This window comes from Crocodylus siamensis, chromosome 1, assembly GCF_052110815.1.
Source record: "Crocodylus siamensis isolate JL-2025a chromosome 1, ASM5211081v1, whole genome shotgun sequence".
NCBI classification, from domain to species: Eukaryota; Metazoa; Chordata; order Crocodylia; family Crocodylidae; genus Crocodylus; species Crocodylus siamensis.
In genome coordinates this window covers 170,573,930-170,588,698 of record NC_143395.1, presented here as the reverse complement: position 1 = coordinate 170,588,698, position 14,769 = coordinate 170,573,930, and the positions used below count along the sequence as shown (strand labels likewise).

Below are 14,769 nucleotides of genomic sequence, written 5' to 3'. Positions count from 1 at the left end.
TTAACCAGCTGGTGGGGGTGGTGTAAAAATCACAGGGCATAAAATAATAAGAAATATTGATTAGCAGCTCTCTTTTAAAGTACTCCATGAAAAATGTCCTTATTTTTATTCAGTCACCAAGTGACTGTATCAGAAGACAGACTTACCAAGGAGCCAAGCCGGGACTATGGCAAGCATTCATTCCTTCAGGAGTCAGACCGCAGAGAAACTCAAATGAAAGGAGAGATACCAACCAGCTCTATGGCTTGATTACTTACATAACAGGTCTTGCCACTTGTCCTAAAGTTAATTTTCTAAAATATTGCGAAACACATTATATAAAGTTAAAAACTATGACTGCGCTTCGTGTCATTTCAATTTCCTCCTCAGTACTTACTCTATTCTCAAGCACCTTATTTGGTTTCCCCTTCTGCTGAAGGGCCAATTCATTAAAAAGTACAGAGGACTGAGCCAGGGTGCTCACACACTTTATTCAGGACTAATCCCTTCTAGCACACATTTACTCGATGCTAAGTACAGCAAGTGGTTTTCATATTCATTAAGGGTGAAAGTCTCCCCTTGTTCAAAGGGTCCCCAACATTTCAAAACAGAACTTGGCTAGGATTAAAATGGTGCAATGCTGGCTTTTAGCATGCTGAGAAAAAACTGCCTTTTAAAAATGCCTGGTTAATATGAAACTCAGATGTTGCTTCAAGACAACCCAAGTTTGCACCGTGTCCCTTCATTTTGGTTGCCAACCTCTGACATGCAGTTAAGCAGAGAAATAAGTATCATAGCGTGGTTCTGCTTCTGAGGTGACAAATACCTTCTTAAATAAATGCATTCACTGGTATAAAATAAGCAAGCACAGAGCTTTAAGGAGTAAATTACAATCATTTTCAGAAGGCCATAGTACTTTCCTAATTAACAGTCAGTCATGATGCTCTTCATTTTTGCTACTTTACAGAAAATAACATTTCTTACCTCTCTTTTTTTCCTTTGAAAAGAATATGAAATATTCTGAATATTGGAAAGAAACATTAACCTAGTCAGCAGGCCTGAAATACTGGAGAAATGGCTGCAAGACACACATCTGATTGGCTAGTTTATTACCACACTGGCATTTGGCTTTTGCTTTTGCTCTCAAAATGCACCCATTGCCAAACAAATATTAATTAATGGAGGAATCTCGGAAAGAAAATATCAGTACATCAGTGTTCTTCTTTGGTTCTTTTCTTGTAAAAGTTTTCATTTTCTGTGTTAGGTGGGTTCTTCTCTTCCACCGGGGGTGCTTTCTTTCACCAAGGGTGGTAGTTCATGGACTGGCAATGTGCACAAATGGAATGGCAATTTACCGTCACTCTATGCCCATATTTGATTTCAGAACACTAATACAAGTAGTATCCCTCAGCCCAATTAAATATACGTGAATTTGACTATTTGAACTACACACATATAAACCAATGGTGCTCACCCTTTTTGGCCAGTGGGCCAGCTGTGCAGTGCCTGGTCTGTCTGTGGGCTGAATCTGACCAATGGTCCTGACCTGATGCCTAGGGCAGCAGTGGCGGGACCCTCCAGCAGTGTGGAGCAGCAGAGAGTGGGGAGAGGGGGCATGGCCCAGCCACAAAGAAGGGGACCAAGCTGGGGGGTGGGAGGCTGGCACAGCCCCAACTTGTTGCATAGAGCTTGTGGTTTGGGGGTTTGGGAATTTAGCTGAGGGGAGGAGAGTAGTATTCATTGTCACCACTCCCCCGCTGCCAAATTGTCCAACCTGTAGGGAGCTCTGTGGTCCAGATTCCAAGGCTCCATGGGCTGCACTTGAGCACCCTTGGTGAAAGCTCCCTTGGTTGAGCACCCTTGGTGAAAGAGAAGAACCCACCTAACACAGAGAATGAAAACTTTTACAAGAAAAGAACCAAAGAAGAACAGTGATGCACTGATATTTTCCTTCAGAGATTCCTCCATTAATTAATATTATTTTCAAAGGCCCATGCTCTTTTGTAGATAAGTACCATAAAAGACCTTTATCTGCTGCCAGGATTCTTCTATCCTATCACAGTACAAAAGCCATGACAGTTCCCAAAAAGATGCTGTTTAAAAACACACAGCCTACTCTTTGTGTGGCCAGGGATAACCCCAATATGAATATGAATATCAGATCTTTCACAAATGTAAGACAACTCGTAATTGGGGGTGAATTCACTCAATCTTTGTATTCACAAGGGTTTCCTAAAGTTTTTGTATGTGCTTGTGTTTAAAAAGGCCCTTGCTAGCTAGACAGATTTTTCCACACTTGCATATTTCTTGGTTTTGAACCTTCTTTAACCTTTAGGAAACATTTCTACATATTAACACTTTGGAGAGTAGGCATAGAGCTGACACAAGCAAACAAAAATAGAGGAAAACTGTAACAATGGCATGAAGCAATATTTCCCTTAGTGTGTCAGTCTAGAAAGTGCTTTCTTTCCAGCATAAGGAAGAGACATTAAAATACAAAAAGTGTACGTCTGGTTATGAAGGAGAATTTACTTTATTCTCTTTGAATCTAATGTCTACAGTAAAATTTAAATCATAACAAATGATTTCTAAAGCCAATCAACCTAGACCTTCACCACAGGAAGGTTTATAATCATGTTGGAAGTTATTTTCAAATATGGCAACAGCCTCATAACATCCACACTTGATGACAAACCACTGGACTACTTATGTTTCATACCTAAAGCACAGTTTTCACTAACTTAGTTGTTTAAAATAAATCCCTATTCAATGCAGATAGAAAATTTTTTTTCAGAACCATGACACTTAAAAAAGCATGATGATAAATGATAGTCAAGCACAGGTCTGGGGTTTGAATAATAATATTAAAATCTTTGGGCATCTATAATATCTTCTAAGCTAGTGTTTTAAAAACACTTAATAATTAAAACTTGTATCTAGGGAGGTTAGAATTATTATCTCCACTTGACCTATGTTAACCTTGAAGTATGTAAAGATTAAAGGAATTTGAACATTAGTTTCTTTGGGCCAAATCAACAAAAGCTTTTAGGGGTTTAACTCTTATTTAGGTACATGACTCCCATTATTAAAAAAAAGGGGGGAGTAAATTACCTAAATACCTTCGTGGAACAGGCTGTGTGTTCCTTTTAAGTTAAACATGAATACAATGGTCCAGATTTTTATGCTGCATACTTTGATAACACATACTTTACAATAACAAAGGAAAGCCATTTTGTCACCTTTTCCCTTTCAATATTCAGGATTTCAAGGAGGGGAATGAAGAGGTGCAGTGCTGCTCCCAGCATAATTTAGAACAATCACAGAGGTTGTTTAAAGTTACAGGAGCTTCCACAGGGCATTTAGAAATAACCGGCACATAAAGCAGCCAACAGGACAGCTAATGCTGCCCCAGCACCAGCCCAGTACATTGAGTATTTTCTGAGGGTTGTTTCTGCTCCCAGAGCAACATAAAGGGACATTAGCAGGACATCATTTTCCATATTATTTAAGGAATTCATAAGCGGCACTGCTAATCTAAATGCAGCGGCTAGTATCCAGGTGTGATGGGCATAAGGGCATAAATGAAGAGGCAAAAGCTTATTTTTATAAAATGTTCTGCTTACCCTGCATTTCTAATGCCAATGTAATGATTTGATAAACATTTTTGTTAATATTTTGTTTTCCTAATTGCTTTTCACCTTCCATTGTAGCCAAAATATTTATTCTGTTTTTCAGAAAGGCAATATTGTTGTCAATGAACCTAATGGAAAATTCACATAGTTGGAGAAATTTTGCCTAAAAACCTGTGCACCACATAAACCCACTCATGCTCAAAAAGCATCATGCTTTCTTACTTCTAATGTAATAAAATGTTGAGTTGCATGAATTATGGTATTTAAAACTGTGTCAGAATCCACTACTAAAAGGCAGTAGATAAGAAAGTAATATATTTAAATTAGATATAAATACAGAAAACATAAAACCATCCTCTCCAAATGCAGACACCAGGCTGCTAAAATTAGTCACTGGAATTTCTCCTTTGAATGAGTGTCAGTTTAAATCAAGCCTTGTCCCAAATGACCATTGGCCAACTATTCTTCCAATTTCAAAGCAGTAAAAGGCTCCCTGATAAAATATATTTCAGTTTTCAACATGTATAATCCTGCCTAAAACATCATAAAAAATAGAAGCAGCAACTTTTGCTCCAGTGTTCAGCAAGTGTACAAGCACAAAGAACTGAAATGCCCTCTCAACCCCCACTAGAGGTGACAAGAGAGTCCTTCTAAAATTGCAGGCACACACTGTCAGCGCAGGTGTTTGTAAACAAGTTTAGAAATATTTCTAATTATATGCCATCAAAGTTAAAATTAGAAGGCCAAGCTGCTGGCTTTAAAAAAAGAACTTCCAAAAGGGTTCATCTGAACGCAAGGGGCTAGTCATGTTTAATCTATTACTGAGAGTAGAACTCCTTTGACAGAGGAGTATGCTGTCCTTCGTCAGACTTTCTGCTCTCGTATATATTTACGCTTTTTATTTTTCCATGAAATTTGCCATGGTTTTTCTCATGAAATGTATGCTTTTTATTTTTTCATGAAACAAACCACTGCTTCAGTCCCCTGCCTTGTCATGATGCTTTGTTCTTTGTCACGTCACCCTACTACCAACATCTATATCGTACTTTCCTCATTTCTCCCCATATTCTCAAGAAAAGGTCAAAAAATGCAATCTCAGACATTCCATTTTTCCTTTTGTCTCCAGTGGCAAGTTTAGTTTAAATGCTACACGTTCAGCCATCCCTGGCACCCCTAGAAACAAAAACAGGCCGAAATACTTATGAAGTGCTTCATGTTGAAGCTGACCATCTACTGGGAGATGCAAGTGATCTGAAACCTTGCTTTTGTAGATAAGAAGATCTCTGTCAAATATATCTTTCCCTTCCCAACCCCTCTAATATCAAACACAATGAATTTGTTGCTATATTTTTGATAAATTTTAGACCAAAAAATACTTTTATTTGGTGGGGAGAGGTGGAATTAATTCTTGGGATGGTTGGCCGACAAAAAACCTTCTGAGCCACTGAGTCCCTGGGTTGGACCAGCTATGCATGGGCAGAAAACCAGAGGGGTCAGGGAAGTTATGCTGATGAGTATGAAAGTCCCAACACACTGAGCAAGTGGCACCAAAGACCAATCTACAGACTGGAAATGTATCTGCAGGAGGCAGCACTATTACAGTACAACTCTGCTATGTGTTGAATGGAGGCTGACCCTGCATTCATTGACATCTGTGATTGAGCTCTGAGTGTGTTATGAGGGTTCCAGCCAAGTGAGAACTGAATTTTATCCCTGTCAGACTTTGTTTGGGAGAAATCTAGAGCTTTTATCATTTTCAGGGCATACTCCTTTCATACAGGTTATTTTTAGTAAAAGTTATACCAGTACATTGGGCCTGTCAACTGTCATACTGGTTTTTTAAAAAGACATGCAGGCTAGCTACAGACATTCAAAAAGCCCAAAGCAGAATTGATCTAAGTTACGCGGTTTTCTGTAAGGGGCGTAGTTGAGATCGGTAGCAAACAGAACGTATGTTTGCCCCTTAATGAGGAGGCAAATCTTAGACCAGGTTCCACCATTTTTAAACCAGTCTATGTATACCAAATTTCTGTTCTGTTACAGGTTTCTGATCACATATACCAGTAAAAGTATAATGTCCATACCTGGCCATAATGTGCAAAAAGATGTGAACTATTTTTCATGTGTTCCCATCACTTCATCCACCTGCCAGCGAGTAAGCAGGGGAGAATTATTCAGAGAGGACTTGACCGCAACTGTGGTCTAAGCAAGGGACACCACATTTTTGTGCTTTCCTTGGAGCAGCCTAGGAAGGAAACCAAGTCAGAAAATCATTGTCTCTCTTCTGGTTCTGCTTGGCTCTGGGGGTGGGAATAAACCACGATAAATGTTTATCTATATTTGCTGTCCAGAGAACAAGGAGATGGGAGCACTCCAGGAACTCCCATGTGCCTGACAAGATGGGGGCACTGCAGTTATGCCCAGGAGACAGACAGCTTGCATGGAGATTTAAAGGAGGGGAGGGCTTACTCCATCTGCACCACGCTTCTGGCCCTGCCCTGCCAGGCTAGGTGGACCAGCATATTATGCAACATAAATATATATCATTATAAAGGACACAAATGTGCTCTCCTGCCACACAGGGTTGAGGAAACTTGTCATAGCCATGTCAAGGTAACACAATGAACAAAAGATAGGTTAAGAGATTTGCCGTAACGGTTATTTCATATTACACATTTTGCACGGGTTTTTCTAGCAAATAACATCATTTATTTTGAACCAGCCATGGCAGCTGTGCCATCTCCTGGTCACCATAGCTACCATTTCACCCAGCTCCAAATTCAAACTTTGTGCTTAACAAGTGCTATCTTGGATAAAGATCCACTTAAGCGCCTTGCTAAATTGGGACACTCCCAACTGGCACTTCCTTTGTCACAAACTATGGCTCTCGCCTCATATTGCTTATTCATATGAGTTGTATGCTTTGATCACTTGTGTAAATAAGAGATGGAGGATTGGGCTCCCAAGAGTTTAATGCTAGATTACCGAAACATGGAAGCAGAGGGAAGCACCATGCACATACCTCTGATAAAGTAGAAGTAAGTGCCCCATCTCATTCCTAGGTAAGGAAGCGTCCCCTCCATCTTAGGAAATCCCCATACCATCCCCTCTTTCTTGGCTAGTGCAGTGAGAGCTCCCCCTCCTGTTTCAAACTGGTCCATTTTAAACACTATTTCAGTGGAAGTCTTACCTGAGTAAGGACAGCAGCCTGAAGCCCTAGGTCAACAGGCAAGGGTTGCTGCTGGAAAGGAACAGCAAAACAAAATCCCTAGTGAAAAGATGTGTGTCATTCATAATTAAACAGTTACAAAGTTATTAAACCATTAAGGGAAGTTTCTGAAAAAGGTTTTTTTTTAAATTCAGTTGCAGATACAGTGCAGGACTATGTGCACCTGTCATATATGATAAGGTAATATATATTCTTTGTTAACAATCCCATTGTCATTTAATTCAACATCAGTGTAAAAATTTCTAATTTGTACAAGCACACCTGCTTTTTGAACAGCACTGGTGCTTCAGCATGTACTCTTAGTGCATTCAGCTGGAAATATATATTTTAAATAAGCGTCTATTAAAGCTATATTTGAAAATATAAGAAAGTCAAGATTGTCTTTGTGTACATAAATATTTTAATTAAAATGCATATGCATTTGAGAGATTCTGCATCAAAGACTAGATCAGCAAGGACAATTAACCCATTAGAGGTATTTTTTAAGATGTTAGATAAGAGATAAAGTCCACATGTAAAAATGCTGATTCAGATTTAACTGAAATATATTAACACTAAATAAATCTTGAATAGATTTATCTGCAATGTATTCTGCATGTTCAAATTACAGGCGTGCAGGCAGTGTAAAAGGCAGATATCTGGCTATTTCAAATAACTGAAAAAGTACCCTAAAGGAGTGCCTGCTGGCTTACCAAAGTAAAGTGTAATCCATTAACTGCTAATTAGAAGCATCAGAAGCAAACTCTGCTGCAATAAGAGCTGTCCCCAAAGTAGATGTTTTTGTAACCATTTAAAGGCACTGGGTTATTCCATTTGCTGAAGATCGAGCTTGGATGGTTTCAGCATAAAGGCCATGTGAAAAGAGACTGTGGCACTTAGCCATGTTACCCAGCTGTTTTCTAAATATGACGACAGGTGCCGTTTTTTCCATTTGATCGTGGAACGTAATACGTCTTCAAACAAATTTTCCCCAACTACAGTGGTACAGCTACATTTCAAAGATTCAGCTATACAAATGTTTTTCTCTTCTCAGACACACATTACTCTGTGGATCTATTAACAGATATTGCATTATCTGCCTTTTTCAAGCCAGATTTTGTTTTTTAGTTTTTTAAAATTATTACAAGGCAGAAAAGAGAAGAACCCAAGAGGATGTCATACTGCATAAGCCCAAAATAATTATCTGATGTAAAATATTTCTATTATTTACATTTAGGATACATCACAGATTTGTTACGTGAAAAAACAAGGCTGGAGTAGCAAAAAAAATGCTGATAGGATTTGTGTCCTATCAGCATTGTACCTCTTCAGATGCCAAAAACAGTGAGGTGACTTCTCATTTTCTTTCCTTGATTTACTGTTCAGAGCAAACTCTTATCACTGCTTAAGTATGTAACTGCCTAATAGAAGGCTCATGAGGAAGGGCAAGAATAACGATTCCAAAAGTGAGTACCACAGAACACTGAGTAGACGAGAAACAGGAAGTCTCAACTAAGTACTAGAGTGGTAGGTTCTTCAGACTTAAATCTCTGTATGCACACAGAGGCAATGGCTGAGAGTTGTGGGCAAAGAGAGGCTAAGGAACTGTGTCCTCGTCTACACAAGACGCTGACTGAGCAGTCATTACTGTGCAGTTGTTTAGTACTTGTATAAACAAGTATTAAATGACTACACAGTAACCTGAGTTACTGTGCAGTAGTGCCGATGAACATATTTTCCATGACGCTACTGCACAGTAGCCTAATACTACTCCACAGCAGCGTCACATCACTGTTTTTGCCACACAGTCATATTGGACTACTGCACAGTCAGTGTTTCATGTAGATAGAGCCAGTATGTATGAAGAACCAGACCAGGACCAGCATCCCCCACCCTTTTAGAGGTATAATATGGGCTAGCTTTAAGTGATATATGTAAATTCAAGACATTTTTCACTGAAATTAGGTAGAGCAATATGGCACTGCTAGTTAGAAAAAGACCTGGAGTACATTAAAAAAGGCTGATTTGGCACTTAAGAAGAACAGAGAGGGACAAATCTGTAATCAGTGAAAAGGAGCTTTTGTGGGACATGAAATAATAGAGTTATTCCTTCTCTCAACCCTCTACACGTGCATAAATACATACAAATTATACAAAATGATGATGATGATGAAGTAGTTAAAAAGATTAAGGATGGTTAAGAAGAGTAATTGTGTGAAATTAAACAACCAGAAAAATAGAGATGGGAAAAATTATATTTAAATAATATCTCAAACATTTATCAATCCTTACAAGATCTTCAATAGGTAGGCAGGTAAGTTGTACTGGTATCACCCTGCATATCAGGCAAAATGTCAAAAGCCACAGAGAAAGTAAGGGTCAAAGGCATGACTAGAAACTCAAGAGTTACTATGCTTACACTATTCCAGAAAGCATCTAAAGATAACATATAACAGATGAACATCAAACAATTCCATTACAGAAACAACTACAATAGACCCTCACTTATCTGACCTTCCTACGATCATCCTCCATTCATATATGCAAAATGTTCTGATATATGTAACATCTGCAATATAACAGAGCACCAAAAAAAGAGGAACATAAGAACAAAATCTTGTTGCTTTCTGCTACCATCCATGCTTATGTATGCATGTGCAGATGCTCAGTTTTTTGTTTTTCTTGTGACCAAATTGAGCATTCATATGATCTCGATGCCATATGAAAAGGAGTCAGACACATGAGGGTCTACTGTATGGGCTTCTTTTCAGCACTATGAATAGGGTTATGTTGAGACAACCAGTAACTTATGATTAGACAAATCAAACACTATGGTGGTCAGACCATATTGTTATCAGAGCAGATGCTTCTCTAGTATCGACAAGTATATGATTTGCAGCACAATGAGTAAGATAGCTCTTGAGGGACATCCTAGATTGTAATAATGCACCGTGAGGCACTTCCACTGAGGTAGCAGGTAGGTGGAAGGCAAGATATGATTGAATACTGGCATGAACTTGGTAGGAAGAGCATGATTCCTTCCACTAATGAGACTGGCAGGTTATGTAGGTGTAAATATTCAGGCAAGAAGCCAATGCTTATGCTTTTCCAATAACCGTTAACTGCAATTATTCTAAAAGAGAAAATAAATGATTTTTCAGAGGGAACAATCCAATGTTAGTGATATCCTAGGTATAGGAAAGCCAGTGCATGTGGATGCAGCATGGAAAGTAAATGAGGGGAACAGTGTCAGTTTCCGAGTTGGACCATATTGCCTGTGAAGTCATGCTTAGCTACTCCATTAGGGTTGTCCCTTGCCAAGTGATATGAATGAGAAAGCACAGTGTATAGAACTCATTAATGTTTCTTGCTTATGCATAGTGAATAGGATGACTCACATCAAAGACTGGCACAAAACAATCCCAAAAGCAGTGAAGATAATCACCAAATAGAGAGGAGCTTTATCATTAGGTGGAAGTGGTGCTATTCTTCAGGCTTTTAGGATTTCTCTCTCTTTTTCTGTATACTATGTAGTGGCACAAGAGACATGAATTCTATTCCTAGCCAATAGCCTACTGAATGACCTTGAACATGTTGTGACCCCACTCTCCACCTCAGTGTTGCCATCTGCAAAGTGGGAATAACAGTTCATCTTTTGTAAAGTGCTTACAGATCTACTAATAAGAAGCTATTATCAGACCATGCGAGGAAAGGCTAACAGATATGGGACTGTTCAGCCTAGAAAAGAGAAGACTTTGGGGGGATTTGGTGGCAGCTTACAAATATATCAAGGGGCATCAGGGGCTAGGCAGACAACTATTCACCAAAGCACCCTAGGGGAAAACCAGAAGCAGCAGTCATAAACTCCTAAAAGGTTTCAGACTGCGTATAAGGAAAAACTTCTTCACAGTTTGTGTGACTGGCCTCTGGAATAGACTCCCGGTGGGGACGGTGCAGACACCTACCCTGGAGATCTTCAAAAGGAGACTGGACGCACACTGGGCTGGGGTTATTTGACCCTGGCAGTCTTTCCTGCCCAGAGCAGGGGGGCTGGACCTGATGATCTCAAGAGGTCCCTTCCAGCCCTAAACTTCTATGAATCATCATCATCGTTGTTGTTGCTGCTGTTGTTATTTGTATCATACCGGTTACCGCAACACCCATTACCCCCACAACTTGGAAATACCCCACTTTTCATTCAAACATCTGGATCAGATCCAGAATACTGGTGTTATGTAGCTGAAATATAGAAAGTAGCTTATGGGAAGAATGTAAGGGACTGGAACAAGGTTAGAGAAAGGGAGCACTGAACAGAATGCTTCCATCAGCAAACAGAAAGCAGACTCCTAGGCCCAACTAGCATAGCCTGTGCGCTAAAGTCACATACTTGCCATTTACTAACAGTTTGGAGTGTGCATGGTACAGAGATTGCACACTTCAGTATGAATGCTCCAGGCCATTAGCAGGTGCTTCAAGCAGTCACCCAAATCAAAGCAAGAAAGTTGGAAGCACGCAGGGTTAGTTAAAGGGGCCTGCAACAAACAAAAATGCCATTGAGGGCAAACAAAATGTTTCCATCATTGTGGAAACAGGCTGACAAGGAAACATATGCGTGCACACAGTTGCTGCATGAAGTATTTGTTGAGGGTTTGCTATCCTACACTCAAACCCCCAAGATGCAAATGTTGACTAAAAAGCTGAGATCAGCAGTTATATGTCCTCAGGTAATTAGAGACGAGACAAAAATGAACTGGCATTTGGGGAGAATAGAGGGCCCGCTCGAAAACGCTCGACTTGAGCATATGAGGGTTTCCCCTCTGGGTATTGTCCCAAAGAAAGCTCCAGGCAAGTTTAGGCTGATTCATCACTTGTCACATCCAGAAGGTAAGTCAGTTAATGATTTCATTGGCTCTCTTTTAAGTTCAGTTTCATATGCCTCTTTCTAACCAGGCCACTGCACACTTGTGCAATTAAATGCCCCAATCCAGACAAGTGCCAATATGGATTCTACTTTTCAGTGGGTTCTGGCATACTTACATTGTCTTCAAAGCTCAACTTCACTGATAGTCCAAGTTTACAAAACCATATTATCTGTGGCTACATACATGGCTAGCCTTCTTTTAAGGATCTTAAAATAATCACTTTTTCTATGGAAACATACTTCAAAACTTTGAATCTTGCATTACTGGGATTGTTTTCTAGAAGGCCCAGCAGTCACCCACTGTAGGTCAGAAAGTAAAGGAGTTAATTATTTTAAAGCAAGAGAATAAAACTAGACAGTCCGAGGCCAGCAATGACAACATGTCCTTAGATTTTTATGGAAGATGAATTCTCACCTCCCCATGGATCATACATGGGAGATATCTCCACCTGCTTTCTATTTCTATGGGATTCTATACTATTATTTTGGTAGATGTTTCTGACAAAACAAACATGAAACCAGATGGTTCTGTAAGTATCCTTTCATGCTCCATATGTACAGCAGATCCAAAGTTACACACTACCTTCTACTTTTCAGTGAATGGCATTCTGAAACCTATTCATATCCATCATGGAATTGTGGGAGGAATACTTCAGGAAGGAGAAGTATTGCTTTTGATGGTCTTTATTTCAGACCTTCACGGTGTGCAGAAGCTCAGGTGGTGTTCTGAAAAGACAGCATCATGAACCATATTATGTTCTTTAATCAATTTACCCACAGTTCTCACCAAAAGGAGGCTGCTGTGGTCAACAACCTGTGGCCACACACAAGACTGGAATTAACCAATTAAAAGTGTCCAATCCTCTTTCTGTATTAACAGTGTGTCCCTCCATATCAACACAGCCAAGACCCTGGGTCTTTCATGGCCTGTAAGCAGCATATCAGGTGAGCCAAAAGGGAAGGTTCTACCTGACTAAGCCATTTGGAGCTATATTAAGCTTGCCTCAGCAGAAGGTCATTCTATATATTTTGAAAGGTGCTTTCTCAGTAGTTGTTCAAGTAACCATTGGCTCGATATTAAAGACCTGATTTTCTGAAGTGCGGAAAACCCATAACAGATAGCAACTCCAAAAGTTAGGCCCTAATAAATAAGGGGTGTAAGTTCTGAAATGTTCATTCCTGTATATTTCTATCAGGAGTAGACATGTTCCTAGACTTGCTAAGCAAATTGTTCAGCTCTTATTTCCACGGCTCTTGATTTAGGTTGCAGTTTGTGAACTTGTCCAATTCCATAATTCTTTTGGATGCTTTGGGGCTGAACGCCTTTGCAATGGAAATTGGTTGCTGCCTCCATCTGTTAGGCATGTAGTTGGGAAGTGCTAGCATATTTCTTTCAAAAGGAAAGGAGTCTGGGAAAATACATGATCAATCCCAGTGGAATACATATTCTTGTGTTAGTGTCACATTATGAGGAAGGCTTGGCCTATTCCTCAGCAGCTGTGAAACTTTCAGCAGTAAGATTCTTTACAAAGCTCAGTGGCATATAGACTATGTTGCTCGAGTCTTAGCTCTGGAGAAAAAAAAGAATATTTTCTGGATAACTGAGCTAGGTAGGCACAGGAAGCAAATGCCCAGTGATAAAAAGATACTGTGAATCAAGTGTTGATACTCCAGAAAAGGCTGTTTTGAGAGATGTTTTTCCCTGAATTAGTTAAATATCGTTTGTGAAACTCCTGGAACACTGAGCTAGATCTCTCCCTTCACAAACGAGTAGCTGAAATCATATTGTCACAAGACAGTCTGACACTCAGTGATTCTATTAAGGTCACGCAATCACAATTCCTGAAGAAATCTAAAGAAAGGGTTTTCCTGTACCACTCATCACAACAGTATCCAGTGCTTCTTTTTAATGCAGCAGGTGGGTAGACTTTTTAAATTCAGTCAGACACTGTTGATTTGGGCAGAATCCTGGTCTCCTTAAGCACATAGCTGGACTTAAAAAAAAAAAGAGAAGGGGGTATGTCAAAATTGCAAATGGAGGAATACAGCTGGGACATGTTCAGATGATTTATGTTCTCCCTGTAGCAGATACCCACAGACACAGAAAAGCCATTCCTGGATATTTGTTTGGCTCCTGGGTACAAGTAAAAAAGGGGTCTTCAGAATTATTGTGTATATACAGAAGCTTCAAAAAGAGAGGATGCAATGTGGTGACGGAGAAGCAACTAAAGCTTTGCGTCTGCTCTCTGATACAATAGATAGGAAGGCATTTAATGAAGCAGCCGGAAGAAAACTTAAACTATTAGCAAGATGTCTGGAAAAACCCCGCATTGATCAAAACCATTGTGTAGGAACCAAGGGGACACGCAAGTGCAGAACAATTAGAGATAGTGGAAGAGAAACTGATGCAGAAAGAAATGCTGTTGTGAGCTTGTGAACTTGCCAGAGAGCTGTTTGTTTATTACAATACATTGCACATATTACTCCTTTCAGATAGGAGCCAGCTCTCAGAGATCTTAGCTTGTATTTCTAGAACTCCCTGGAGATAAAGTTTTTAGGTGTTAGGGAGATGACAAAGCAAAGAGTTGTAGGTCAGATCTTCAGCAAGTGTGACTTCAGTGCTATCCCTTTTCTGTTACTATCATGAAGACAAGTAAGTCTCTGGCACAGAAGCAGCCTTTGTCTGATGGGGACTGCTCTCTTCTGATATATACAGAAGAATCCCACACAAAAAGTCTTCTATGTCATCTATGCAGTAACACTTGAAATGATCAGAGTTATTCCAGAAGCATCCAGAAGCATCAGACAGAAATTATCTGTTGTTCATGTTAATGATAATCTGGTTCAATATGCCTGTTATTCAGGTAACTTCATATTGTTTAAATAAATGCTGTGTCTTTTACCTTCCAGTAGTGTGGGACTGAACAAAAAAAGGGGAGGCCAAAGGAAAATGCCAGTCTTAAAGAACAAAGGGCTCTCCTAGCAGTTTCACACTCTATTCACATAAAGCACAAAGCAGAAAATAAAAG

The 14,769-nt window shown here is 39.6% G+C and overlaps 1 protein-coding gene across 6 annotated transcripts in view; it reads right to left on the bottom strand.

The window, feature by feature from the left end:
• Positions 1-14,769, bottom strand: part of ESRRG (estrogen related receptor gamma) — a 516,894-nt gene that overhangs the window by 452,858 nt on the left and 49,267 nt on the right. The window contains exon 2 of one of the 6 annotated variants that reach the window (XM_090048897.1): positions 6,802-6,852. The exons of the other annotated variants lie outside the window; for them this stretch is intronic. The gene's annotated coding sequence lies outside the window, so the exon portion shown is untranslated. The remainder of the gene's footprint in view (positions 1-6,801; positions 6,853-14,769) is intronic. 6 annotated transcript variants of the gene reach the window in all.